Consider the following 25,858-nt stretch of genomic DNA (forward strand, 5'->3'; position numbering starts at 1 on the left):
CAGAGCTTAATGCATGCTAGCAAGTGCTCTAGCACTAGTAGTATTACTATCCTGTGTGTGTGTGTGTATGCTGGATGCAAGAATGTACTTCCAATCATGGATGGACAAAAGAGACTCGGCTAGTTTTAAACAGATGAAGTGAGATGTCTTGAGAATGCCTCCAACCTAGGGAAAAGAAGATCAGAGCACTGAGTTGATGGACGAGCCAATCCTTAAGTATTCAGAAAATCAGTTTGTTCTGAGTATAGTACTAGTTGCATTGTTTAGCTTTTCGCTTGATTTTATGCGTGGTTCTTGGGTTTTAAATTTGCAGTCCTGTGGTTTAGCTGTGATCTGTCATGTTAAACTTCACTTGCCAGCTGCCCAGCACAATTTTAGAACCAGAGGGAAAGCTTCTAAAAAGTGAGAAACGATCACACACAAAGTATGGGGAATCATGTAACATCAAGCATCTGATCATAATACTGGAATCAAAATCTAATGAAACTATGGTTTGGACTATCTGGCCCAAAATTCTATGACATCAACTTATGAAAACAGGCCTGTAATTCTAGCTACTCAGGAGGCTGAGATGTGAGAATCATGGTTCAAAGCCAGCCCAGGCAGGAAAAGTCTGTGAGACTCTTGTCTCCAATTAACCACCAGGAAATGGGAAGTGGCGCTGGGACTCAAAGTGATAGAGCTCTAGTCATTAGCAAAAGAGCTCAGGGACAGATTCCCCATCTCAGTATAAGCCCTATAACTGACCAGAAAAAAAAGTTATGGAAACAAAATATATTCAAACATGTATGATGCATATGTGTCCTGTGGATTATCATTCTCCAATGCTTTCTTTCCTCTTAGCAGAAACAAAAGATGCCAAAACAGGTTGTCCCATAAAAGCATCACATATAATAGATGCATATGGAAAATATATAACAACAAAGCTATATATAAAAATACAAAACAGGTTAGGGCCAGGAGTGTGGCCTAGAGTTAGCGTGCTCACCCAGCATGCATGAAGCCCTGGGCTTTGTACACAGAAAAAGCCAGAAGTGGCACTGTGGCTCAAGTGGCAGAGAGCTAGCCTTGAGCAAAAAGTGTCCAAGGACAGTGTCCAGGCCCTGAGTTCAAGCCTAGGACTGGCAAAAAAGTAAAATATATAAAAATATTATATATAAAATATAGATAATATAGATAAAACATTATGTATGCGATGTTTTCGACAGACATTTTATTTGTATGTTATATAAATATACACTATAAACATATAACCCATGTATTTATTTGTGCACACATACTCTTCTGTACTTGGCATTATCTTATATAATATGTATCTTGGAGATGGCTCAAACAGCAGCAGGACTACATCTCCCTAGTCTTTATTAAATTCTTGGCTGGCATTTTATAAAGATATTATATGGGTGTAACTTATTATGGAGAATAACATTATTATTATCATGTAGTCTAATATATGGATATAATGTTATATGGATATAATTTCTGTTAATGAACTTTGATGCCACTTATAATATGTATCAACAGAAAAAATACTGGAAGGAAGATGCATGTATGGTCATCTTTGTACAAATATGCAGGTGATCTCTAGGATGCATTTCTAGATGTGAATTCGTGAGACATGAGGTGTATATCCCTGTATATACTTCTGGACTTTTCTTCCAAAGAAATCATATAATTTGCAAGCCTGCTAACCTTACATGTCTGCTTGCTTGCTCATCAACACTGACAATATATGTGATATGAGACACACATATAAATGCACACATACATGTGTGCACATGTATACAGGCACATATACACATGTATATCCATCCATGTATGCACATATACATATAAATATATACATGTATATATGCACACATAGTCTTCCATGGTTCCTGGATCGTTAAGTTCTTCTTTAAGACAGATCTTAAAAATTATAATTTCTCTTCTCTCAAGGTAAACTATTGAAACGCTTGTTTTTCCCCCACTTTTCTGTCTTAGAGCTGGCCCAAAGAGGTTGAATGACCTATGTTGACTTACAAAAAAAACCCACGTCAGAAAGGGTCCTGCCCCGTATCGGTAGAAAGGAATGTTGCACAGAGGAGGCCAGAAGAATCTGAACAGACAGGCCTGGCTTGGTTTCTCTGCTGTGTCTGTTAGCATAACCCTTTTGTACAATTACCTTTCTTCACAGTTGTCCATGCTTAGATCATATACAAGAGGTGCATATGCTTGAACTTTCTACATACTTGTGGACTTTTCTTCCAAAGAAGTTACATAACTTAACTTGCAAGCCTACTAACATTATATACCTGCTTGCTTCCTCATTCACACTGACGATGTGATAGGAGACATGTACATACATATAAATACACATATATGTGAGCCTATATATGTGCATACATATATGTGTATATATATATATATAATATTGTCTTTATGTGATGAAGTTCTCCATGAAAACTCAAAAGGCCAGAATTCAGAGAACTTCTATGCAGATGAACACAAGAAGGCCCTCAGAAAGAGGAGATCCTGAGGACACAGGAAACCCTGCATCCTCTCTCTGTCTCTGTCAGGAAACTGAGTCATGAGGGTATCAGAATAAAGAAATAACAGAAAACAAGTCTCCTTCATCCCCCTTACAAGTAGGGAATCTTTAAATATTAAGCTGAGGAACTGAAGGCAGACAGGACAGATGGAAGCGGAGTGAGATACAGGCAAGTGAGATAGCAGTCTCATTTTGACTGGGGAGTTTCCAGGTTTCAACAGCATCTGTGTCTGTCAGGGGTGCTAGCAGCATATGTGGGCCTTGGTCTCAGGATCTCTTCCAAAGCCATGAGTGTTTGCTCATAGGGTGGGCTTGGGGGAGCAGGAAAGAAATGCCCCAGTGAGGTATGCAGCAAGGACAGTCACAAGATATGGCTGGGGAGTGGCGGGGTGGGGGGCGAAGGGGTGAGTGCTTTAAGTTAAGTCCTTTTTCATCAGGCTCTCTGTCGCTGCCTCTCTGCCTCTGTTTCTGTGTCTTTGTCTCCCACCCTGGCAGTACTAGGATTTGAACTCAAGGCCTCATGCTTGCTTGGCAGGCATTTTATAATTTTTATATCTTTAGTCCTTTTTACTTTATTTTTCAAGTCGGATTTCACATGTTGGCTGGGAGTTGGCCTTGGGCTAAGATCCTCCTACCTATGCCTCCCACATAGTTAGGATTACAGACACGTGCCATTGCCCAGCTTATGGGAGCTTGCTAATGCCCAGGCTAGCTTCAAATAAAGGCTCTACCAATCTCTACCTGGGACTACAGGTGTGAGCCACCATGCCTGGCCACTTTATTTATGGCGATTGTAACAAATGAGTCAATATCCTTTATCATAAATGAGTCAATACATTTTCCCTGGATTCTGTGAGCCACTGTAGTGAATCATTAGCATGTAAAAGGGGGACTGTGGGAGCCCTGGTTTTTTAGCTGTTCAACCAGAAGCACTGGTAGAAGGGTGCCTAAGGGTAGATGGGCAGCAGACCTGGGTCTGAGTAGTCAATCTGTGGAACTGACACTCCCTCAGATAGCATCAGAACTAAATGAAATTGAATTAAGAGACATCTATCTTTTGCAGAACTGATGGTACTGAAGGGGTGCCCCCATGTATCTGATGCTGATGTCATAAGTGATTTGGATAGGGTGTATAGTAGAGTCTGAATCTGAGTTGGGATTTTTCCTTTGCTACCTTTATTATCTTAATTTCTGCTGGTGCTGGAGTTTGAACTCAGGGTCTCACATTGGCAAGGGTGGTGCACTATCATGTGAGCTATGCCTTTAGCTCAGCTTTTTGCTGATTATTTTGAAGCCAAAGTCTAGTATACTTGCTTCACAGGCTGGCCTGGAACCATGATAGGCTAGATCTCAGCCTCTGAGTACTGAGGATTACAGTATCTAGCTTCTATTGATATCTTTAGAATAACAACACACAGACAAACCTGTCAGTTTTTATTTTATTTTATTTTATTTTTTGCTAGTCCTGGGCTTGAGCTCAGAGCCTTGAGCCCTGTCCTTGGACTTTCTCAAAGCTAGAGCTCTACCACTTAACCCTCAGCACCACTTCCGGCTTTTTTTTTCTGTGTACATGGTACCGAGGAATTGAACTCAGGTGTTCGTGCATGCTAGGCAAGCATTCTACCACTAGGCCAAACTCCCGGCTCCAAACTTGTCAGTTTGATAAGTGAAAAAATGCTTTGTTTTGTTTCTTATTGTTTGGTTTTGCATTTAATTTGCAGAATGGAAATTTAGGAAAACAGGGAAGGCAGTATTGACACTATTGGCCCTTTCTGGAAAAATCTGAATGCTATTCAAATCTTACCTGGATCTAATTTCTAAAACAAACAAACAAACAAACAAAATATCTACAGGCACACTTTTTACAGAAGGAAGTAAAGATAGGCAAACCATAACCTGGAAAGAAATAAGCTTCAGAAACCTTTAACAGTGGGGTTGTGTTAATGAGCTATTTCCAAAAGCCAGGCTGGTATTGTGGAACTAAGAATGACAGACCACTAAGGCAGCAGAATAAAACACCACACGATTATTGGCAACGACAGCCAGGCGGATCATTCACTTACTCTGCAAGAACCGATCAGCACCTGGAGTGGCAGAGCAATGCTCTATACAAAGACTTATTCTCAACATCCTTGTCTTCCCAACTATGCAGGAAACATAAATGGGAGGATCAAAGCCCAGGCTAACCTGGGTATAACTTTGAGATCCTACTTAAAAGAAAAAAAAAGAACTGAAGAAAAAAGCAGTGGGAGGTTGGGAGGTGAGGCTCAAATGGTAGAGCACATGCTCACCAGTGAGCATGAGACCTGAATGACCTGGTGAGATTGGGATTTCAGGAACATTTGTTCCTCTTCTGACATTGAAGCATGATGCTCCCAATCTCTACCCCCTGGGTAGTTAGGATTACAGATGTGGGCCACAGCACCCAGCTGCAATACATTTTTTTTGTGTGGGTTATGGGGCTTGAACTCAGCCTGGGCACTGTCCCTGAGCTCTTCAGCTGAAGGCTACCACCCTACCCTTGAGCTACCCCACTTCCCATTTTCTAGAGGTTAATTGGAGATAAGAGCCTTGGGTCATTTTGTGCCCAGGCTGGCTTTGAACTTAGATCCTCAGATCTTAGTCTCCTGAGTAGCTAGGATTACAGATGTGAGCCATTGCGCCGGGCACTTTTTTGGTTTTTATAGAACTTTGAAGAGGGGCCGGGAGTTTGGCCTAGTGGTAGAGTGCTTGCCTAGCATGCAAGAAGAACCCAGGTTCGATTCATCGGTACCATATACATAGAAAAAAGCTGGAAGTGGTGCTGAGGCTCAAGTGGTAGAGCTCTAGCCTTGAGAAAGTCCAAGGACAGGGCTCAGGCCCTGAGCTCAAGCCAGGACTGGGGGAAAAAAAAAGTTAGAAGAAAAGGATGCAGAGGAGGAGGTGGAGGTACTTGTTATACTGTAATAAAGGAGGTAGAAAGCTGTGTAACTCAGTGGAAATGGAAAGATACATGTGTCAATGACAACAGATTATATCATTTGTATCTGTTTTTTTAAAAAAAATCAGTTAAAAGGAAACAGGCAGATATTTGAAGTAATGACAGTTTTCTATAAAAGGTATCTTCTTATCATGTTTAAAACCCTCTGGGCTGAGAGCATAGCACCCTGATAGACAGTATATGTTCAGCTTAGACAAACCCTCAGCTCAATCTCCAGTACCTTTCTAACAAAATGAAATTCTACAGTTCAGCCAGGTGCAGGTGACTCACGTCTGTAATCTTAGCTACTCAGGAGGCTGAGATCTGAGGATCACAGTTCAAAGCTAGCCCAGGCAGGGAAAAAAAAAAAAACAAACCTGGAAATGGAGTTGTGGCTCAAAGTGATAGAGCACTGGCCTGGTGTGTAAAAGCTCAGAGACAGTGCCCAGACCTTGAGTTCAGACCGCACAATCAAAAAAGAAAAAAATTCTGGAGCTGGTCTCGACAATGGTTGTGAAGAATTTACCTTCCAAAGGAGTTCTTGAATGCCAATTTAAAGTTGCAAGTGTGGTCCAAATACCTTTTGTTTGTCATTAAGTGCTTTAGCTTAAATGTCCACTGGGCATAGGCAGAGAATAGGGCACAGGCAGTATCACTTCCTTTAAGTTTATCTCTTATCCATTAGCCATTTCACCCTGTAGTGAAAAGATTCTAGGAAATACAATTTCAGTACATATGAACTCGTTTTTGGAGCAATCTCCCTACATCAGGTAAATGCATATAGCAATATCACACATACTGCACATCAGTATCACCACAAAAGCAATCAAACAAAAGAAATAGTTGCAGGACATTATAAACAGCAAAAACTGAAATGCATTGCTTCCCTCTTTCAGAAATGACATTCTGAGCAATTTTGTTATATACTCCCTGCAGCTTGCACGAGAAAGAGTGGTTATTGAGTGGGAGCCTTGTAATGAATGCTAATGTTCATTCAATGCCACTTGAGAACTCTGGAAAGGAACTGCTCAGGTGGGTAGGACCAGGGCTCTGCCAGGACAAAGAGCCAGCTCTCAGTGACTTATGTAAAGCAAATTTCAAAATTAACCCTTGTTGGATTGCTAAGACATGTTCAGTGACAACTGAGCTAGAAAAGGTGACCTGAAATTAGGCATCATCCCTTCAGAGAAGATAAGGACAAGGACATTTGAGTGAGCCCATGAGCTTTGAACATGTCCTCATCTCGTGTGGTGGGCTCCAGGAAAGACAGATTTTCATACCAGCATGTGATCTAGGATGAAAGTCCACCTCCTTGAAAATCTTTTCCAATTCCTATTCTTCATGAAGCCTGTTTTGACATGTTGTTTTAAAAACTGTCTCATCTTCTAATCTCTTAACCCTGCCTGAATATTAGTATTGTTGCTTTGTTTTGAGGTAGTGTCTCCATGTGTAGCCCTGGCTGGCCTTGAACCTGTAATCCTCTGGTCTCACCCTTGCCAGTCTTGGAATTATAGGTTGTATCACTAAATTGGATTTCTTGTTGTCATTGGTACTAGGTCCTTGCACATGTTAAGCTAGTGCTTGACCAATAAGTGTAATTCCCAGACATGGTACTTTATTTATTTATTTTGCCAGTCATGGGGCTTGAAACTCAGGGCCTTTGGGCACGTTCCTTGAGCTTTCACAAGGTTAGCACTCTGCCCTTGAGCCGCAGCACCATTTCCTGCTTTTTCTATGTATGTGGTACCGAAGAATCGAACCCAGCTCTTCGTGCATGTATTCTACTACTAGGCTATGCTCCCAGACAGTACTTTACTTTTTTAATACATAAATCTTAAGTGTACAAGTTGATAAACTCTTATCTGTGTGCTCTCATAAACACCACTTATGTGAGGGTACAGAGCTTTCACAGCAACTCAGAAGGACCCTTTAGGGCCCCCTTCCCTGCTGCTGATAGCAGATATCATTCATCTGCTTGGTTAACTGACTTTCCAAACAACAGACCAGCATTGACACCTTGCAGTCAATATGGAATAGCAAATTCTTGAAAGAACGAGTCTTTGAAGCAATACCTATTGTGCCTCTCTGGTCATACCTCCCTTTAATACAGCCTCAAGAGGGGAGGAAAAGACTGCCTTAGAAACTTCCCCCTTTCTCCCTTCTCCTAGTGGTTGCACAGCTGTGATCAAAGCAGGATGGACTTTCCCAGCTCTGCGTATAGATGGAGGTGTACTGTCTCTTCTGGGTGATATTTTGTTGTACAGATTTAGCCCACTGTAGTACAGCGATAAGGAAAGCCTTGCTTTAGAACAGCATCCTATCTTGTCCCAGGTTTGCTGTCATTTCTCCCCACAGGGCCAGAACCCTCTAAAGTGGTTTCTTTCCTATTCCACCTTTCACTCAGCCTTGAGAACTTGCTCTTCTCCTCTGCAGCACTCTGCCAATCATTTGCAAGTTCTGGCCCTTCCATGCCCTGACCATTTTTACCCCAGAAATGCATACTGGATCTCCTCTTTTACCCTCCACTGCAGCCCCTGCAAAGCTCCTTCATGCATCTTCATCCTTAGCTCTTTTAATCTAGTCCCAGTCGTTTCTCTAGAACGCAGCCTTGCTCACGTCCCTGCGGGATCATGATCAATCCAAGCCTTGAGTATGGGGGTTTCAGGGGCCTAGTTAACTCAATGCCACAGACCACATCCTGCTCTCACAACACAGCCCCTCTTCCCTGTGCTGGTCAGTTCAGAAATAAGTATCAGCACCAATCCCTACGATCACCTAGACCATCTTCAAGTGACAGATGAAGAAACTGAGGCCAGGAAGGAGGAAATGACTTGATTAGCAACACCTATCAAGACCAACCAAGGAAAAGGAAGCTGTTTAAACATCACTTGGGCCTTTCATACTATGCAAGTCAGATCAGTGAGCCACCCTTAGAATAACGGCCCTCTCCCTAGAAGAGGGTGCTTTCCACCCACCCCTCTTTGAGCTTCTCTAATGGCCCAGTTGGGGGGGGGGGGATCTGAACTCCAGGCGCTTAGTCAGTGGGCTTCTCCGATAGGCAGATAACTAGTATTTGTTTATGAGCCTCTGACTCTCTGTGTCTCTGTCTCTGTCTCTCTCACACACACTTAAGCACCCCCACTTCCATCCCCTCTGAGCTCCAGGGTGCTAGGCAAGCGCTCTAACCGCTGAGCATCACGTCCCATGCGTGTCCGGAGTAGGAGTGCAGCAAGAGCCTAGCAAACCGAGCTACCCACGAACCCGAACACCGGCCCGGGAGCAGCGAGTCCCACGCCACCCTCGGCCAGCCGCACCGCTCGCCGGCCCACGCCGCTTAGCCCCCTCCGACCCCAAACGCCTGAATGCCAACCACTGGGGGCTCCCCGCCCCCGCCTCGGCTCCGCGAACCGCGACTTGGCACACACCGCGCGCAGCTCTTCTTACTCGGCGAGTTCAGGTCCCGGGCGCGACAGGACCCTGCCAGCTCTCCGGGCTGCGGCCGAGCCGGCAGAGGGCGGGAAAGCGACTCGCGGCTGGCGGGGTGGGGTGGGAGCTGCGGCCCGGAGAGCGCGGAGCGCAGCGGAGCTGCGGGGTCCCAGGCTGGGCCGTGCGGGACGGGGCGCTCCGGCGTCGCCGGGGCGCTCGGGGGCGCGGCCGGCCAGCGAGCCCCTCTCCGCCCCCGGGGAGGGCCGAGGGAAGGGCGGATCGTGGAGCCCGCCCCCGACTCCAGCCCCAGCCTCGTCCCAGATCGCGGCTGCAGGGGGGAAACCTGGAAGCTCCTCCCTGGAGCGGAGAAACCAGTTTGGCCGGTCGGACCGAGCGCCGGGGAAAAAGGGCGGCCGCTAAAGAAGGGCGCACGGGACGCGGGGCGGGGGAAGGCGGGGAGCCATTGGCAAGTGGCGAGAGCCGGAGCAGTCGCCGCCAACTGGACACGCTCCTTCTCGGGGCCCCCGCCAGCCCCGGAGCGCCATGCAGCGCTAGCTCGGCCGCAGGGCTGGGGCCGGGCGGGAGGCGGCCAGGTGTGCGCAGCGAAGCTCGGAGCGGCGCGCACCCGGCGGATGCCCCAGCCGGGGCCCAGCGAGCGCTAGGTAAGAAGGGCACTGCGCCGGGGTTCCCCGACCTCCCACGCCGTGCCACCCTCCCGGGGCCCCTCGGCTCACCGGATCGCCCTCCGGCCGCGGGACTCCAGGGTTACGGGGGTGCGGTGGCCACAGCTGTGCGCGCCCAGGGGCTTCCCGGCCGTGCCAGGGGTGGGGTCTGGGTTGGGGGCACCGGGAGCTTCGGCACCTCCGGGTCCAGGAGGCGCGGCCGGCCAGCCTGGCAACTCGGTGGAGCGGTCCATGGGATCCTCACCCGTGGGGAGGCGGGAGCACGCGGGGGCAGTGAAGAGACTTGCGAGCCGCGCCCGGGGTCGAGCCTCGGGGTTAGGCTGGGCTGCGCGTTTGTCCCCTTGGGGGTGCCCCTGGCGGCCCCCACGGAAGCCAGCGGCCCTCTGGAAGTCTTCCCGAGGTTTCTGCCCAGGCGCCCTCCGGGGGCCGACGCACAGGTGTATCGGTTCGCCATCGGCCTCCGGCCGCACCTGGGGGTCGGGGTGGAGCAGGGGAGGCCGACGGCGAGCCCCGTCGTCCCGGCGGCGGGGTTAGCGGCCGCCCCCCACCCCACCCCGCCGGGCACTGGGGGACGGGTGGCTGCAGGGTCGGGTCCACCAACACCGACGCCAGATGCTCTCTGACCTCCCCCGTCTGCTGCCCGCCGTGTCACCTCTCTCCGGCAGAAGGGCAATTTACCGGGGGGCAGCCGGCCATATGGCAGGGACTGGCGAGCGCTCCCCCACTTTCTCCAACCCCACGGCCCGGTCCAGAGTGAAAGAAAAGCCCGGGGTGTGGGGCCAACCAGTCCGAGGGGGGAGCGCGCCTGGGGAGACCCAGGTGGTAGAGCTGAATCTTGAGGTGTGTGTGTGTGGCGGGGGAGACGACCCAAAGCCTCAGACGGGATCCAAACCCGGGGTGCGACCATGAAAGGCCCTCTTTATGTCCAGTGGCGCCCCAGGACCTGCGCACACTGCCCCAGGCGGTCTTCCATCCTTTTCCTGGGGAGCTCAGGACATCTGACACCCCCGAGTTCTGTTCCTGGAAGCTGCCGGACCTTCAGGAGTGAGAAAAGATTTCGTTCTCATCTTCCTGGTCGCGAGGCCGTCCATATTGTGCTCGGCAACTCTGCAACATTAAACGTGGCCATAAAAATGACATGCGTGGAGACCACCTAGGGACACATTAGGTGGTTCCCGCTTTTGGATACAGATGACGCGTGCTGAAGTGACCATTGACACGCGCCTTATAAAAGAGGGACCACAGAACATGAAGGAGAAGCTCTCATCTTCATCATCTGAAGGAGCACACTTGTGGGTTAGGCTCTGAAACACCATTCATTATTTCTGGGTCTATTGTTGAGCCTGTTATCCATACATCTGCTGTGCAAAAGATGATGGATGGTTATTAGCTGATTAAGTTCTGGGGGAGACGTCACACCCGCCTGCAGTAGGTCCTCTGGGGGCATTCTAATGATTTTCACTAGGTAGGGAGGTTCCTTGTGAGAAACCTTAACCGCTTGGCCCCATTATCATTTTCTGGAGGCTGTGCGTTGATCATTTTTAGTGGTTCTTTTACTAAGAGGCAAATGATTTTGTGGCTTACTTCTTACGCGTGGACATAAATTCCTCCTAGGCTAGCCATTTTCAAGCTTTCCTTCAGAATTTTTAAGGATGCCAGGCATCTGTGTTCACTTGCTATCCCTTCCTTTTGTAGGCTGGAGAGAGAGAGAGAGTGTTGTGCAGATTTGTTTTATCCGTGGAGGTTTTAAAACAATGATTTTGCAAAGCAAGTGGCTCCATGCTCAGCTTGATTTCCAGGATCAGGGACTTTAACACAGCTGCCCTGGAACCTCTTCCTTCTTTCCTCCCATCCACACTCCCTTCCTGTGTCTCTCTCTTCCATTTAAAGCAAGGACTAGTAGAGAGCATATGGCTTCAGATTCCCACAGATTGCAGTTCTTTTTCTTACTAATTGTATAATTTTTGAAGGATTCTTAAATGTTCTAAATGGTTTACAGGGAGGATTAAAATATACTATCAATCTCTTTGGGGTTGTTGAAAGAATTCCATGACAGAATAGGTGAATGTCCTTTCTACATAGGAGGTATCTGAATGTTGCTTTCTTGTTTTCATTATTAGACTGATAATGCTTTTATTTTAATTTTCTGCAGTGCTGTCACTTGAACCCATAGTCTTGTATATACTGGGCAAGCACTCTGCCACTAATACCCACTAGGCCCTTGACATGGCCTATAAAAAAATAGTAGATATTGGCCAGGTATTTGATGTGTGTTTTTGTTACTATTATTGTTATTTTTGTTTCTGTCACTCCAGGAGCTTGAACTCAGCACTTAGGTGCTATCCCTGAGCTTATTTGAGTTCAAGGCTACTGCTCTACCACTTGAGTCACAGCACCAGTTTGGCTTTTTCTGAGTTTATTGGAGAAAAGAGTCTCACTGACTTCTTTGTCTGGGCTAGCTTTGAATCATTATTATTGTTTTATTGTTATTCTTTACTGTGGATGAAACTCAGAGCCTTGTACCTGCTAAGCATACACATTGGGATATTTCAAATATTTCATCAGCTTACCAGTTTAAGTTCTGTTAGTTTTTTATAAGCATTATTCACTGAATGCTGGTTCTTTTTATACCTCTAGAGAGATATGAATATACCAGTTGCCTTGGCTTTTTAGTTTTAGACTGTATGTATGTATTGTACCAGTATTGGGGCTTGAACTCACAGCTTGCATACTGTCCATTAGCTTTTTCACACAAGGCTGGAGTCCACCACTAAAGTCACACCTCCACTTCTGGCTTTTTGTGGTTAATTAGAGACAAGAGTCTCACAGATTTACTACCCAGGCTGGCTTTGAACTATGATCCTCAGATCTCAACTTCCCAAGAAGCTAGGATTACAGTTGTGATCTACTAGCACCTGGAAGTTTTAGACATTTAAAAGGAGCCTCTACACTTTGTTGCCAATGACAGAGATTCTTGGTGTATTTTTCAACTGTACCAGGGGATTACTTCGCTGCTTCACAGATGTCACAGAGGATCACAGAAGGCCTGAGTTGGATTTTTAATTCTTTGGTAAAGAAGTAGGTCAGGTGTCTCCTCTCTCCTGGACATTATCCTTTTCTGTGAAGGATATCCATTCCTGGAAGGCCCCTGGGGTCACTTCCAGTTCTGAGGGCCTGTGCTCCTCGTGGGTCTCCAACTCTAGTGCTTTTGTACTTGAAGGGACAGAGATGAACCAAACACTTGTGTGTCAGTCTGGGGAAAGGACTGAGTCCTGAGCGGCTGGTCACCCTTGTTGCTGACTGCCTCTCGGTGACTAAGGACACTTGCTCTCCATCAGCAGGTTGAAAGCCTGTGAGTCTACATGGAGTGTGTGTGGAACCTGACCTTTGGCTGATAGCTTCAAGTTTTTCCTGGACGGTTGTTTTATAGCTTTGGGTTTTTTTTTCCTGAATGACTTTTATTCTACCAGAGTTAAGGTTTGTTTGATGTAGGGCAGGCTGTGTTTGAAATCACTTTTTTTCAACTTTTACCTAAATCCAGTTGAGCTAGAAAATCTGGGAAATATGAGTGTCTGAATGCTGTATATTTCCTGGGCTGTGTTCACATGACTGCTAGTAAATAATAAAGAAGCTTCCCAGAAATAGACATATAAGGTTTGGCTCAGAGAACTTGAACTGTGTTTATGATGAGTGCTTTCCAAGTTTGGAAGGGCAGGGGTTGCTAAAAAGGGGAATGGTTTGCAGACAGCCCACAGGGCATCAGGCAAGGAGGAAGTAGGCTGCCCTTAGCAACTCAAAAGATGTTGCTTCTCCCAGCCCTCTACTCTCTATCCCCTTTGCTATCCTTTGCTTGAATGGAAAGACAAACTTTTCCAATTCCTCAGATGTGGCTTTCCCCAGCTTTATATAGATGCCCTCCCTCCCTCCCTCCCTACCTTCCTTCCTTCTTTCCTTCCTTCCTAGCTTCCTTCCTTCCCACTCAAGGCTGGTGCTCTACCACTTGGAACCATAGCTCCCCTTCTGGCGTTTTGCTGGTTAATTGACAATAAGAGTCTCATAGACTTTCTTGCTCAGGCTGGCTTCAAATCTCAAGCCTCGGATCTCAGCTTCCTTAGTAACAGGTCTGTACCACCAGTGTTCAGCTTGCATATACTTTACAAACCAACTTTAAGATACCAGGTATGTGCCAAGTAATCAATCCTTGTAAAAGTGTGCAATTCAATGTGGTTTTTAAAAGCATAGTTTCAGAGTTGTGCAACCACAATCCATTTTAGAACCTTTCCATCGCCCTGCAAAAATCCCTATACTGTTGTCTTCTCATTGTCCCGGGCAAGGCCTGACCCACTCTCACTCTCCATGGGTTTGCCTGTCGCTGATATTTCATGCGCTTCTTTCACTTAGTATGTTTCTTTAAGACTTGTTCACTTGGTAATATGTATCATTGCTTCACTTCTTCCTATTTCCAGATGCATGCATTACTTTTTGTACATGACAGATTTTTGTGCATGATACCCTTTTGACTGAGTGCCAGTGGTTCATGCTTGTAATCCTAGCTACCAAGGAGGCTGAGGTCAGAGGTTTACAGTTCATAACCTGCCCTGGCATACACATTTGAAGGACTTCTCATCTCCAATTAATAAGCAAAAAAAACTCAAAGTGGAGGTATGGTTCTAGTAGTAGCATAACAGACCTGAGCACAAAATCTAAGTTAAGCCAAGTGCTGGTGGCTCACACCTGTAATCCTAGGTACTCAAGAGGCTGAGATCTGAGGATCATGTCCAAAGCCAGCTCAGGCACAAAAGTCTGTGAGACTCTTCAGTTAACCACCAGAAAATTGGAAGTGGCGTGGTGGCTCAAGTGGTAGAGGGCTAGCATTGAGCTGAAGAGCTCAGGGACAGTGCCCAGGCCCAGAGGTCAAGCCTGACAACCCCCCACCCCCCCACACAGACACCAAAAAAGCCAGAACTGGAGTTATGGCTCAAGTAGTATAGGGAAAAAGCTTAGGGACAAGTGCCCATAGTCTGAGTTCAAGTCCCAGTACTGGTACCAAAAAAGCCAGGAAGGAAGAATGAAAGGGAGGGAAGTAGGGAGGGAGGGAGGAGGGAGGAAGGAAAAGAAAGAAGGAAAGGGGGGGAGAAGAGGGAGGGAGGAGTTATTAGTAGGATACCATAGTGATATCACCTTAAGTAGGTGAAAAGCGAAAAGCAGGCCTGGGATATGACATCTCTGACCTCTGTTGTACCTTCTGCTCTATTTGTCGGTGTTTCTTCCAGGCTACCATCTAACCTAGGAGAGCCCAGCCCCTCTGTAAGGCTCATTCATGATGCAGCCAGCCCAGAGCAGGCCTCATCTTTAGTGCTGTTCTTCAGGCACACATTAAACAATGATGTCAGAAGCAGGCCTGTTTCCACACTGGTGCTAGCTGCCATTATGAAACACGTTTTATGAGAGAAAGAGAGAGAGGGAGAGCATTGAACAACATGGAACTAACAATTATTGCCTGCTTTTTTTTGGTACTGACCCTCTGTTAAAAGGAATCTACTGTGGCCTAATTAGGTGAACTTTATAGTGCTCATTCCTTGGGCAAGCTGTCAGAGAACTGCCAAGCTCTTAGACTTAGTCAAGGTCACAAGCAAAAACAGAGACTTAGTATTAACGAGCAGAAAGTTGATTTGGCACCCAATGTTGGTAACTACTGCTGTGCTTTGCAAGTGCTACAACATACCAGGGACTTTTTTTTTAAGTTAGGATCTACTTGGGTGAAATGGACTCTAGTGAGTCTCAGGACTTCATTTGGGTCTTGCCTAGAGATATCTTTGCACCTAGCACTTGGAGACCCTCAGGCATTCTGGGACCTTGATCTGTGAAATATTTTCGTGGGGGTAAAAACAGCCAGCATCTCCAACTCCTCAGTGTTCTTTTTTGTGGAGAGGAGAGGGCAGTTTGGGGGCTTGAATTCAGAGCTTGAAGCTGCTCTTGACCTTTTTTACTCAAAGCTGGTGTTCTACTACTTGAGCCACAGCTCTTCTTCTGGCTTTTGGTGGTTAATGGAAAGTCTGACTGGGCTGGCTTTAATCTTTGATCATCAGATCTCAGCCTGCTGAAGATCTAGGATTACAGATGTGAGCCACTAGCACCTAACTCTCATCAGTCTTTCATTTTGAGTTTGTTATTGTCACAAGATAAGGGGTAGGGCAGGAAATACGGCTTAGTAGTAGAATGTTTGCCTGGCACACATGAAGTCCTAGGTTCTATTCCTCAATACCACAAAAACAGAAAAAGCCAGAAGTGGCACTGTGGCTCAGGTGATAGAGTGCTAGGCTTGAGCAAAAGAATCTCAGTGCCAAACCTTGAGTTCAAGCCCCAGGGACTGGCAAAAAAAAAAAAAGTAAATAAGGACAAGGGATAAAATTTAAGAACTTGAGAGCATTTGGGGGTTCACATCACTCCAGTTGTTAACCAATAGGAAAGGCAAAGCCAAACTCAACACTGGGCCTAGTTTTATTCAGTCAGTTTTAGGTGCTTGTCAATGTCAGAATAGGAGGAAGCTGAAGTGAATTTTTTCATAGTAAAGACAAATGCTTGTTTATTTAGAAACTTTTTGAAGGTATTATTACTATTTTTTTTTTTGCCCGTCCAGGTGCTTGAATTCAGTGCCTTAGCACTATCCTACGGCTTTCCTCAAGGCTAAGTGCTCTACTACGTTAGCCACAGCACCACTTCAGGAGATATATATATATATATATATATATATATATATATATATATATATATGTATATATCCAAGGAATCGAACCCGGGTCTTTGCTTGTGCTAGGCAAGCAATCTATCACTAGGCCAAACTCCTGGCCCCTTTTTGAAGATATGATCAACTTAATCAACTAGAGCAGGTTTTACTCTAGAGTAGGACATTTTAGAATATCCCAACTCAGGGGAGGCTGTTAAACATCCTGTGAAATACAGGGCAGCCCCACAACAAAGAAATGTCCTGTCCAAAATGTCAGTAGTGCTGAGGCTGAGAAATCTGATCTTCACAATGGACAGGAACCCCCTTGCGATGCTGGAGTCCACCAGCCTCGAGCCTAGGCACCGTTCTCCCACACATTTCAAACCTAGCCCAGGAGAACCAAACTCTCCATCCAGTTTGGAAGTTGACTTTATCTAGCTGCTGTTTAAGCCAGAACCTTGAACTTGAACCTTGACCCCCTTTTTCTTCCAAACTGCACCCTGGTTCCAAAATGCTCCACACAAAGGTTGAATCAACTTTCTCCAGTGAAGCTATGAACTAAGTAACCTATATGTTGACAAGAGCAAAGATTGACATTACTATTTATCCTAGACTAGGAACCAGTTACGGCTGCTGCACGTTTAGATCAATCATACAAGCTTTGGAAAAAGCAAAAATCCCTGTGTCCTATAGCCCTTCTTTTTCTGATGTTCTCTATGTCTGTCTGTCTGTCTGTCTGTCTGCTAGCTAGCTAGCTAGCTATCATTTATCTATATCAGTGATATGAAGATTTGAACTCAGGGCTTCCCATTCTAGCACTTAAACCACACCTTTGGCCCTTTCCAAGTGATTTTTTACGCAGATAGTGGATCCCAAAATATCACCTGTTTGATCAACCAGGATTGACCAAGCTTTCCTCCCCTCCTCCGCATCAGACACACATTGCTGAAACAAGGTTAAATGTGTCTATCTCTGTAAGTAATGCAAAAATCAGGGGCCAGGACACTGACCCTGGACTCTTAGCACATAGAAGTCATTTTCTAATCCGGAAGAGGAGGAAGGCTGGGTATGCTAGATAATGAAAGAGAAAAAGAAATGTGAAATCACCTCTTCTATTAGATTGAATTCACCCACAGAATACATTTTTCACCTGTTGTATAGGCTCTTATTTCCATCAGGCTAAAATTTAATTGACTGAAGCTAGGGACTAATAGGGCCAGGGCTCTAATAAGCACAAACCCTGAATTCAAACCCCATAACTGCCAAGAAAATAAAAAACAGTTAAGAGACTTTGAGAGATGCAGAAAGTTAGACTCAGGCAACTCTATTTCTTGGAGTTAAATGAACTCTCGCCAGTCTTAGAATACAGCTGGCAAAAAATACACTATGCTGTAGTCACTGCCAAGTAATTGTGACTCCCTTTTCCTCCATCTTCCCAGAAAACTTCTTTTGCTTCTGGGCTCCTCCATTTGCCCAGCCTGCACTGGAAGGCAGCCCATCAAAGTTTTCTTAAATTCCCAAAGCAGTGTGAATATATGTAAACATACAACAGGATATTCCTCACAGCTGTTGTGTAGAAGGATATGGGAGCCAGCCAGAGAGCTTCTTTGTTCTAACAGCCAAAGGCCTACAAGACCTTTGGCTGCATTGAAAGCAGTTATAATTGTATGCATTTGCACTTAAAAATATATATATTTTTTTTAAATCACAAATTGAAACCATTGGTGACTCATACCTGTAACCCTAACTATTCAAGAGACTGAGGCCCGAGGTTCTCAAAACCAGCCATCTAGAAGGCTGTGGCTCAAATAGTAGAGCATCAGCCATGGGTAAAACTGAGAACTGAGGATTGAGGTTCAGAGCCAGCCCAGCCAAAAGGCAGAAGTGCAGCGATGGCTCAAGTGAGTAGAGCATCAGCCTTGAGTGAAAAAGCTAAGCCCTAGAGTTCAAGCCTCAGGACCAGCACAAAAAAACAATTTTTTTAACCAAAACAACATAAAATGAATATGTCTTAGTCTTTGTAGATTTTTTTAAAGTCACTAAAAGCTTTCTTAAAATAGATGTTTGATTTACTTTATTCCCAACTTCAGATTTTAAAAATTATCGATTGGTATCTTCTAAAATAATTTTATGTTCATAGAGAAGCCTTTGAGATTTGAGAGTCATAATAACATGAGAATTGGAAATATGAGCTTGAGTCAGGTGCCTCATGGAAGCTTCCTAATGCCAGTGTTTAGTCCTCTAATAAGTGGCAGAAAGAAGAGTGTTTGACATACTGAATATTTCCTTTTCCTTTTATTACACAATTAAGTATTAATCATTAATTGCCACAGAAAATAAGATAGATACTTGATGGTCAGCATTGCCAAAACACAAAAAAGTAAACAGTAGGTCTTAGCGGATGCCAATTTCAGATTTTTAGTTAATTTTCAATTTTATTTTTGCCCCTCTGTCAGCCTTCTAGCTCTGTGTGCCAGTGATTGTAATTCTTTGCAACTCCAGAAACTGCTTTTGAGTGAAGTAATCTCTCTGGTTTTCATTTTGCTGCTAGAATTCTTATGCTTTATAAATATGTTCCCTGATTACTTTTGACCAAATTTGGATGCTGCACAAGCATCTTACATTCTTGTGTAATTTCTCTCTCTCTCTCTCTCTCTCTCTCTCTCTCTCTCTCTCTCTCTTTATTGCTACACTTCCTACGCTTATTCCATAAAAGCTTTCCCAGGCTGTGTTTTGACCATATTTGGGTCCTGTGAAGAGTGTCTGCTTAAGTGTACTTTAGTGGTGTCTTTTCTTTCCACATAATCTTTTCCAGGGAGGTTAAATGGTCAGGCCTTGGGATCTCTTCTAAAGAAGACTATAGTCAGAGCCACATAGGGTTCTTCTATGGCTAGGATATGGAGTAGGCTTGCTCCCCCTGCTCAAATTCTCTGGCTCCCTGACTCAGAGACAAGCCAGCTACCATCTGCTCTGCCATATGGAGAGACCCACGTGGCACAGAACTGGAGTGGCCGCTTGCCAACCCAGAGGAACTGAATCCTGCAAACCACCCCTGGAGTAGTTTAGAATTGAATCCTCCCTGAGTTGAACTTTCAGATGACTTTAGCTTGGTCACCAGCTTCATTGGAGCCTTGTGAGAGATGCTGAGCCTTACCCAGAAAATGCTTACGTTCTGAACTGCTAAACTGTGGGATATTTGTTAGGCAGTGGTAAATAACTAATACAGGGACAGAGATGTAAGATACTTGCTCTTTCTAATACAAACTCTTTGGGTGTCAACCATCATCAGTAAGGACAAAAGAATTAGCCTTGTTACTTCTTGATGAAGTCTTCCAACATAAAATATTTACATGCTTCAATTTTTCCCCTATGTGTTGTTATTGTCTAGATGGATTGATTGATTTCATTTTTTTTTGCCAGTCCTGGGGCTTGAACTCAGAGCCTGGGCACCATCCTTGGATACTTTTTGCTCAAGCCTGGCATTCTACCACTTGATCCACAGCACCACTTCCAGATTTGTCTGTGTATGTGGTACCCGGGAATTGAACCCAGGGCTGGGCGAGCACTCTACCACTAGGCTATGCTCCCAGCCCCCATTTATTTATTTTTGAGACTAGAGCCTGGAAGGTTAACCTGCTTGAGCCAGTCTGTGCAGTTAAAAATGTCAACACCTCCCCACAAAACAAATGAAAGTGAAATTTGATCATCAATTCCTGTGTCAGGAGTGTGGTAGATACAGAACAGATTGAAACCTTAGATAGGTTCTGTCCTCTGCTTAGTAGATAAGAACTTTAATTGAAGGAATGGCTAAAAAACCTTCAAGAAACAGGAAGTGTCACAATGAAGTTCTGGGGTTCTCTTTGAGGAGCCGCTGGTGATACATGTCTTTGAACAGAAACATCCAGGTGCACTGATTTTAAGCGAGTTCTACTGAGTAGTGTATTGTCTTTGGGGGGCAAGCACAGTGACCAGAAATGACTACTTGAGAACTCTTCATCCTGTGAAAAGTTATGTTGTTGCTATTGTTTATTGGTTGGTTTTTCATTGCTGGGGATAGAAGCCAGCATGCTTTACATATGCCAAGCAAATGTTCTGCCATGGAGTACATACTCTGACCAAAACTAACTGCCTCCTGCCCTCCCTCACCCTCCCTTCTTCCTTTCCTTTGTTCTTCCTTCCCATCCCTCCCTCCCTCATCTTGTCTTTTCTTTTTGCCCTGGTACTAGGGTTTGAACTCAGGGCCTTACACTCACCCTCTGTTGCTTTGCTCAAGGCTGCTACTCTACTATTTTAGGCACTGCTCTGCTTTCAGCTTTTGACTGAAAGACAGGAGATAGGAGTCTTTTAGATACACTTGTCTTTGCTGGCGGTGAACTGTGATTTCAGATCTCAGCCTCCTGTGGATTACATGCATGGGGCAGCAGCACCGTGTGTGTGTGTGTCTGTCTGTCTGTCTGTCTGTCTTGGGTCTTGAATTCAAGACCTGGGCACTGTCTCTGAGGTTTTTTACTCATGGCTAGTCTTCTACCACTTGAATCAGAGCTCTACTGGCTTTTACTTATTTTTTGGTTATTAATTAGAGCTAAGAGTCTCACAGCCTTTCTTTCCCAGATTGTCCTTGAACCTCAGTCCTCACATCTCAGCCTCCCGAATAGCTAGGATTGAAGACATGAGCTACTTGTGCTTTGCCTTGCCTTGTTTTCTCTGCCTTGCTCCTGGACCTTTAAGAATGTAAGGGGACTCTGGTTGGTGGAGAGTGACTCCTGAGAAAAGAAATGCATAGGAAAGTAATGCATAGAAGTAGAGCCATTGGTTTACTTCTCTCTATTGTTCCTGTGGCTGTGTATAGTGGGATGCAGGTCCAGAAATCCTGGTTTGCCAGAAGAGTTAGCCCTTTTGGCTAGCCCTAAACCCTTGCCACATATCCTTACTGTTTGTATCTCTGTTTTCTTTCTGCAAAGGGAGGGTGATTAGGCAGATAATTAACTCTCAAGCATGGTGGGGCCTAAGGCACAGTATATGAAGAGCAGTAAATACCTTAGAAGAAAGTGACTAAGAAATTGAGAGGACTAAGAAATTGAGGGATTATCATTACAGCCGTGGCATATCAAGCACATCAAGTGGGGTGGGGGATGTAACTGGGCAGCCACTGACTGGACACAGGTGACAGTTTTGTTTCTTTTGGGAAGCATCTGCTATCGAGGGAGTGAATGTCATTGTTGTGGTCATCATCATCTTATCTTCTTCATCTTCTTTCTTCCTCCTCCTCTTCCTCTCCTCCTCTTCTTCCTCTCTTCCTCTTCCTCCTCTCTACTTCCTCTCCTCCTCCTCATTCTTCATGCTAGTATTGAGACTGGAACTCAGGGCCAAGGCACTGACCCTAAGACCCTGAAGTATTTTTCTCAAGGCTAGCACTCTACTCTTGAGCCACACTTCTATTTCCAGCTTTTTTGATGGTTAATAGGAGATAAGAACCACTGAGTTTTCTGTCAGGGCTGGCTTTGAACTGCAACCCACAGATCTCAACCTCCTCTATAGCTAAGATTACAGGTGTGAGCCATCAGTGCCCATTTTGAACTGAGTCTCAATGTATACACATCAGGTGTGTCATGCCTGATAGTGAGATTGGCCAATCCCTTTTATTTATTGTTCAGAACAACAGCAACAACAAAAACCAAAGCATCCCAGCAGTAGTATTAGACATGGATGATTTTTGACTTAAGCTGCCTTTGACTGAAGCCAGTGCACTTGTTCCAACACAGTTCCTAAATTATCCCCTCATTTTGACTAAAGAAACATAGGGGTGAGTAGATTTTAAGTGATTGTTTAATTATTTCACTCCGCTAGCTCTAGGAAGTACTATTTAATGTTTAAGGGAGGCCATTCATCTGTGGCCTTGGTAATATGAAGTGAGAATTCCTTCTGTTCTTTCCTCTTCCTTTCTTCCCTTCTTCTTCTTCTTCTTCTTCTTCTTCTTCTTCTTCTTCTTCTTCTTCTTCTTTTTTTTTTTTTTTTTGCCAGTCCTGGGCTTGGGCTCAGGGCCTGAGCACCGTCCCTGGATTTTCTCAAGGCTAGGGCTCTACCACTTGAGCCACAGCACCACTTCTGGCTTTTTTCTATGTATATGGTACCGAGGAATCGAACCCAGGTGTTCGTGCATGCTAGGCAAGCACTCTACCACTAGGCCAAACCCCCGGCCCCTCTTCCCTTCTTTTATTCGCTTTCCATTTTCCCCTCCTTTCCTTTGTCTCCCCTCCCTCCCTTTTTCCCCTCCTCCAAATATTTGAGTACCTGCCATATGCCAGGTGCTTCCAGATAATCTGAATACAGCAAAGAGAAAAAAGACAAGATCCCTACCCATTCAGAGCTTATATTCTCATATGGAGAGACGGAATAAAACACTTTCATGTGGTATTGCGTTCTAGCAGGGCTGGGTGGAGTAGCTCAGTGATGGAATACTTTCCCAGCACACACAAGCTCTCAGATTCCCAGTACTGCTGGGAAACATTTATTACATTAATGATGTATGTCCTGTAAAGATAATAGATTGATGTGGGGGAGTCAACACTGTGGGGGTTGACTGTTTGGGACAGGTGACTAGGAAAGGCCTCAAAAGTTAGGTGCCATCCAGCCAACAAGTCTGTGTTTTTTTGCATCTTGTGTGTTGGCTCTGCTCTTGTGCTGGAGGCCTCCATGACTATCAGAAGCAGAGGTCCCTTCCTCTGGGAATATTTTATGTGTTGGAAGGTAGAGTTGCCCTAAAAGATCACCTTAGCTGGGAACCACTGGCTCACCTACTGAGCTGTAGGACTCACAGTTCTTAGCCAGCCTGGGCAGGCATAGCCAGGAGAGTCTTTGTCCAATTAGCCAGCAAAAAGCTGGAAGTAGAGGGGTGGCTCAAGTGATAGAGTGCCCACTCTTGAATGACAAAGCTGAAAAAGAGTGGGAGGCTCTGAGTTTCAGCCCCAGTACCAACGGGTGCACACATGTGCACACATACAAACATTGAGCTAAGGTGGAACGGACAGGGGACTGACCCCTTGTGGTTACTGTGGAAGTTGGGTACAGGGACAGGTACTGCATGACCCCAACAGGGCCCTGTGCCAGAGCTCAAGTAGGGTTGACTGTGTATTGTGCATTACTTTTGGAAGAACTCTGTCTGTGGTCCTTGTTGAAGCTGGCCTATTCTCCTGCCTTTTATTCCAACCATCCTCTCCATCCCCCCATCTGCTGCTAGTCTCTGCCAGGAGCACTTCAGTAATTCCAGCCCAATCATGACGATCCTCAGGCTGCTCACAGCCTTTGCTCCTAGGGCTTCCTCTCTAAAGAGACTTTTTTCCTGGTACTTCCCACCTCCCAATCTGATTGGGACCCACTCGCCCTTGGGGCCCAATACCAAAGCCATCTCTGACCTTCAGCCTCCTCTGACCATCAGATCTAATTGATGTGGTCGTTTCTGGTTAGGTATCCACCACTACTTCTTCATGGTTGCAGGTGTATGCGGATGGCCCATGTTTTATGTCTTCCTCTATCTTCATCTCCAGGTATCTTATAAGCTTATATAGCCAAGTACTTTATGTACTCTATATAACTTACATCTTTCATGTATTTCTATCCTTTAGATATTTTACACACATTGTTTTCACAGTACTCGCATGTGAACTCAGGTTATTGCACGTGCTATGTAGCCAACCCCCTCTGGCCCTTTTTGCTTTTGTTATTTTCCAGATTGTGTCTCATTTTTTGCCAAGGTCTGTATGGACCATAAAACTTATATTTACACTTCTCTGCAGCTGAGATGACAGGCACACATTAGTGTACTCAGCTTATTATTGGTTGAGATGGGGTCTTAGGAACTCTCTGGCTTTAAGCTACCATCTTACAGATAGTTTCCTAAATGGGATTACATGCATGAGACATTGTACCTGGCTGCTTTATTTATACACTTTATATATGCTATATACTTAATGTATATCCTTTATATACTTATTTATACTTTATATAATTTTATCATTTCTATGTATCTGTTATCTTTATATATTACTAACACTTTGCTTATTGCATTGATTTTGGGGGGTAAGCAGTGAAATTTTGCATTATAGGAGGTACTTTCGTTTAGGCTAATTTTAACTGTTAGCAAAATCACAGGCTTGAAGTCAGAAAGTTTGGAAAGGTCTTGTTCTTGGGTTATTGTTTGACTTTTAGTTTTGGGTTAGCATTGGTTTAGGGAGGCTTTTCAGTACTGTGTAGGTGGAGTTAAACCAATATAACATACTTCTCCAGAAGATAAACATTATGGATTTTTCTGTCTTTTATTTTATTTTTTTTGAAACAGGGTCTCACTGTATAGTCCAGGCTGGTCTCAGATTTATGATTCTGCCCGAGCTTCCCATGGGCTGGGATTACAGGTGTGTGACACCACCCCTAATTGATGCCTATTTTTGTTTTGTTTTGTTTTGTTTTATCATGACTTTGTCGAGGGAACTGGGACTTTTTCTATTCTTTCCCTCTGAGGTAGAGACTGTTGTTTTCTCAGGTGTTTCTCCACTTCTGGCTGTGCTCCCTTTGGAATGTGAGTATTTTCTGGTTGTCAACCCTACTGCTAAGCAATGCCCCTTGACATTATTAGAGAACGCACTTATCTCGTTTGATTGGACTGGTATCTTTGAAAAGTGAGTACGTTCTGATCAGCTGATCGGTTTCCAAGGTCAGAAATTCCAACAGACTTGGACAGGAGGCTCCACCCGTGCATCCAGCCACTGTGAGTGGATTGAGCCACCCATATAACCCACAGAGATAGCTCATTAGAAAGGAAAATCTGAGACGGGCCTTTCACTGTGCTCTGGCCTACAATAACTCCTTAGCCTGAGTTTTGGAAGCTTGGGTAAGGAAAACATGGTACCCTCAGGTTGTTCAGTAACTAAAAAAATAAAACTGAAGGACCCAAAAGTTGAGAGGTTAGTATGTCAGGGAATTGGGTTGGTAATATGACATTCACCATACCTAGTACTAAGAGAGAGACAGAGAGAGACAGATTGACAGAGAAAGAGACAGACAGAGAGAAATAGGGACAGAGAATCTGATGCTTAATAAAACCCTGGATATTGGGCTGGGAGTTTGGCCTAGTGGTAGAGTGCTTGCCTAGCATGCACGAAGACCCGGGTTCAACTCCTCGGTACCACATACATAGAAAAAAGCCGGAAGTGGTGCTGAGGCTCAAGTGGTAGAGCTCTAGCCTTGAGAAAGTCCAAGGACAGCACTCGGGCCCTGAGCTCAAGCCCACGACTGGCACAAAAAAAAAAAAAGAAAGAAAGAAAACCCTGGATATCATGCTTACTAAAACTGTAGAATGCTGGCTGGGCACTGGTGGCTCATGCCTGTAATCCTATCTACTCAGGAGACTGAGAAGTAGAGCTTTGGCTCAAGTAGTAGGGCACCACCCTTGAGTGAAAGAAAAAGTAAAGCAAGAGTTCAAAGCCTTGAATTCAAGTCCCAGAACTTGTACCCAAACAAAGAAACAAAAACAAAACAAA

At 45.0% G+C, this 25,858-nt stretch overlaps 1 protein-coding gene across 1 annotated transcript in view; it reads left to right on the top strand.

Annotated features, from left to right (window-relative positions):
* Positions 1-9,259: 9,259 nt before the first annotated feature.
* Positions 9,260-25,858, top strand: part of Atp8b1 (ATPase phospholipid transporting 8B1) — a 96,004-nt gene continuing 79,405 nt past the window's right edge. The window contains exon 1 of the mRNA XM_090353033.1: positions 9,260-9,577. The gene's annotated coding sequence lies outside the window, so the exon portion shown is untranslated. The remainder of the gene's footprint in view (positions 9,578-25,858) is intronic.

Source organism: Megascapheus bottae, chromosome 19 (genome assembly GCF_031878675.1).
Source record: "Megascapheus bottae isolate mThoBot1 chromosome 19, mThoBot2.hap1, whole genome shotgun sequence".
Taxonomy (NCBI): Eukaryota; Metazoa; Chordata; class Mammalia; order Rodentia; family Geomyidae; genus Megascapheus; species Megascapheus bottae.